Source organism: Bidens hawaiensis, unplaced genomic scaffold (genome assembly GCF_021521415.1).
Source record: "Bidens hawaiensis isolate Kalapana, Puna unplaced genomic scaffold, B.hawaiensis_p1.1 tig00028481_1, whole genome shotgun sequence".
NCBI classification, from domain to species: domain Eukaryota; kingdom Viridiplantae; phylum Streptophyta; class Magnoliopsida; order Asterales; family Asteraceae; genus Bidens; species Bidens hawaiensis.
In genome coordinates this window covers 209,778-213,763 of record NW_027494652.1, presented here as the reverse complement: position 1 = coordinate 213,763, position 3,986 = coordinate 209,778, and the positions used below count along the sequence as shown (strand labels likewise).

Sequence of the window (3,986 nt, the reverse complement as noted above, 5' to 3'; positions counted from 1 at the left end):
CGTCTTGTCCCGATCTACAAACCCATCAGCTCTCCTTTGCCGAAAACCGCCGCTAAAGTTTCCAGAAGAGCTGAACAGTCGTCGGAATCTTCACTTTTGAGCTGTTATGGTAATGCTGATAAAAACCAAACTTCCCGACCTCTGATCGAAGATCTTTATTAATCGGTGAAAATCTTTATTTATATACCATGAACATTCAGTTAAAATTTGTGAACGATACTCGGGGTTACTCGGCCTCCAAGGTCAACTCAGCCATAATTTTTTTTAATTTTTTTACTTTTTTTTATTTTTTTTGTTAACCTTTTTAGTAAAAAGTTAAAAATAAAAACAAAACATGAATTTTATTGAAGCATGTTTTTTTTTCATATTAATTATGCTTATTTTAACGTAAATTATGCTTATCTTAACATATATATAGTATCCAGTAATTAATGAATGTTATATTTATAATGTCCGAGTACAATCCGAGTACTCCCTAAATACTCCGAGTACTCCTTTGAAAATCGGCCGTCTAGAGACCGCCTAACGAGTTTTACAATATTGCGTACTACCCCTAGCCTAAGAGTTAAATATCTTTTTCTAGTAACTTGTATCAATAAAAGCTTTAATGATTTGGCATTAGGCATGCCAATAATCTACCGCCACGTAGACAAGCTTACTAGCACACCAGAAACGGCTGCTTGACTAGTTGAAAAGTCAAACTCCCAATTGCAATTTCCCAAAATTAATAAATTATTATTAATAATTTCAAGACAGCCGGCTGGCTGGCTGGCTGGCTTCAAGAACCAATAGGCAACATCCGTACAAAACCCAATCACTCACTCGGACATTGCTGGGCTGTTGCCGGGAACCCAATTACTCAATAAAGTCTTCAGCTTTCTGTGTGAGTCTGTTCTCTAATTCTATTTTGATTTGTGGGTTAGATCTATTTGTTTCGATTTTGACGTTGTTTAGTAAATTCTGCACTTGGGTCTCAATATTATTGAGGTGAATTCGTTTGTTGTGTTTTCTTGATTCTGTTCTGGATCAAATTCGTCAAGTGTTTGATGAAATTCCTCTTTTAGTTTGGGCTGTGTTTTGTTTTTAGTTTTCTGATGGAAAGTTTGGAAGAAGAGAATTTGATTGCTGCTGCTAGGCTTATAATAAAGGCGTTGGATTCTAACAAGAAAATAACCGATAAAGCAAGCCAAATCTTGGCCGATTTGGGCGCCCGGTTGACCTCCCTGAAGATTATTATTTCACCCGAAGATCAAGATGAGGAAGAAGAAGAAGAAGAAGAAGAAGAAGAAGAAGATGGAGAGCTTGCTGATATCAGAGAACGAGTCAATTTGATTCATGAAAAGATAATGAATTGGGAAGGTGTAGATTCAATGATACGGGATTATGATCCCGAACAAGGTAAGGAGTATTTAAAAGCCGTGAACGAAGCTCAGAAACTCGCAGAGAGTTTAGGGACTTTGAATCTGAGTAAAGATGAAACCGAGCTTTTGAGAAGTGTTAATAATATTATTCAGACATCTATGTCTAGAATTGAGGAGGAGTTTAGACATATTCTTGTTCAAAATATGCAAAACTTCGAGCCCGAGCATTTATCATATCGGTCTAATGAAGATGACAGCGTAGATTTGAACTCGATTGTGTCGTTTGGGGATGATTCAATTGACGAGTCGGTTCAGAGAGATAGTGTAAGCCGTGGATCCGAGGTTGTTATTATGGATTTGGTTAACCCTCAAGTGATTCCTGTTCTCATAAGAATTGTTAATTTGATGTTTGACTCAAATTATGGTCATGAATGTTGTCAAGCATTCATAAGCGCGCGTAAAGAGGCTCACATTCTTGAAATTGAAAAGTTAAGCATTGAAGACGTTCTGAAAACCGAATGGGGTGCTTTGATTTCTTGGATTAAAAGATGGACCAAGGCGATTAAGGTCTTCGTGCGCGTTTATCTTGCAAGTGAAAAGTCTTTATGTGAGCAAATTTTCGGTCAATTTCAAACCGAGCCCGTGAGCTCAGTCTGCTTTTCGGAGTCATCAAAATCTTCAATCTTGCATCTTTTAAAATTTGCAGAAGCGGTTTCCATCGGGCAACACCAGCCCGAGAAGCTTCTAAAGATTCTTGACACGTATGAAGTATTATCGGATCTTGTTACCGATATCGATGATTTATACGATAATGAAAGCGGGTCATGTGTTAAAACCGAGTTCCAACACGTTTTAACACGTGTCAGTGATTGTGTGAAAGAAACATTTATCGAGTTTGAGAAAGCAGTGGGGTCCAACACGTCGAACAGCGCGTTCCCGGGTGGCGGGAACCATCATCTGACCCGATACGTGATGAATTACATCAAAACGCTAACCGAGTACAGTGATTACTTAAACAGGTGTTTAAAAGACCAAGATCAAGTGGATGATCAAGATTCTTCATCCTCACCCGACACGAATCCTGGGACTGATAATGATAATACAAACAACAAGAACACTCCGATAGCGGTGCATTTTAGATCGTTGATGTTGGTTCTTGAACAAAACCTTGAGGAGAAATCAAGGTTATACAAAGATGATGCTTTGAGACATCTTTTCATGATGAATAATATTAATTACATGGCTGAAAAGGTGAAGAGTTCGGAGCTAAGAAACGTTCTCGGAGATGATTGGATTAGAAAACGAAACTGGAAGTTTCAACAATATGCAATGAGCTATGAACGGGCCACATGGAGCTCGATTCTGAATTTTCTAAAAGAAGATGGTCTCTCGGGTGGCTCGGGTTCAACCTCTAGAACTCTTCTTAGAGAGAGGCTGCAGGCGTTTTATACCGCGTTTGAAGACATTTACAAAAATCAAACTGCATGGTCAATACCGAATAGTCAACTTCGCGAAGACGTGAGAATCTCAATGTCGCTTAAGGTGATTCAAGCTTATAGGAATTTTGTTGGTAGGCATGCTAATAATATAAGTGAGAGATATGTTAAATATACAGCTGATGATCTTGAGAATTGTATCATGGATTTGTTTGAGGGAGCTCCAAAATCATTGCATAGCTTCCATAGAAAGTGATATCACTAGACCACATTTATTTTGTTGTAAACATATATAGCTGTTTAAATTGTAAAGTTGTATTATATTGTGAAACATTTGGTTTAATCTTTTAATTCTTTAGTTAATTATCTCTCTCTTTTAATAAGTAGGATTGCCAAGATTGAATGGACTGTGTTAGCCTTTGATGATTGAAGGTCGATAAGATAACAGATGCCTTGAGTGACCATCGATAAACTTGAACGATTGTTAATTTCGCCGGGATGGTTGCCGGCATAGTTGATCTAAAGTTAATCGGCGTTCAATTAACAGTGTCTCATACAGAGAGAATGCAAGGAGATGAAAGGGTGTCTATTCTATTATAATGTAATAATATAGATATCTTTTGTATGCAATAAAAATCAATAGAAACGTAATCTCCCCAACACCTAAAGAAAATGAAGCGAGTCGTCAAAACTTAACTAAACATTTAATTTTATAACTTTAATAAATTATATCTTGAATTAAACTAAACTGGAAGCTTGGAAAGTGGTAAACAAATTCCTAGGAATAAGCTTGATACCGATACCCGATACAATTTGCTCATCCTTATCCCTAGCTATCGTACATGATCACATACAACTTATATGTCCAACGTTAATTGTCATGCTCAAGATCTAATCTCATTCAACCAACGTCCATAGATCGCATTAACACCAACGTCCATTTAACTTTTATACAATGTTCATGAAAGAAACCAAGGATTTCCGAGGATGATAGGGAGCATCGATTGTACTGAAGCCCGTACCCGCAACCGGACCTGATTTGTACCGGGTAATACCCGAAAACCGGAACCGCCTCTATACCCGGAACCAGGTTTTTCCAATTTTCGAAACTTGGTTTTTCATATTCCCGATCTATACCCGGAAAAACCGAAAATGGGGTTTTTTCAATACCCGGAAATATGGTATTCAA

General features: G+C 37.6%; 1 pseudogene across 1 annotated transcript; it reads left to right on the top strand.

Annotated features, from left to right (window-relative positions):
• Window positions 1–747: 747 nt before the first annotated feature.
• LOC143577177 (exocyst complex component EXO70E2 pseudogene) lies at window positions 748–3,266 on the top strand (annotated as a pseudogene). Its single transcript, XR_013143074.1, has 2 exons — window positions 748–881; window positions 955–3,266. The product of XR_013143074.1 is annotated as an exocyst complex component EXO70E2 pseudogene (transcript).
• The last annotated feature ends 720 nt before the right edge of the window (window positions 3,267–3,986 follow it).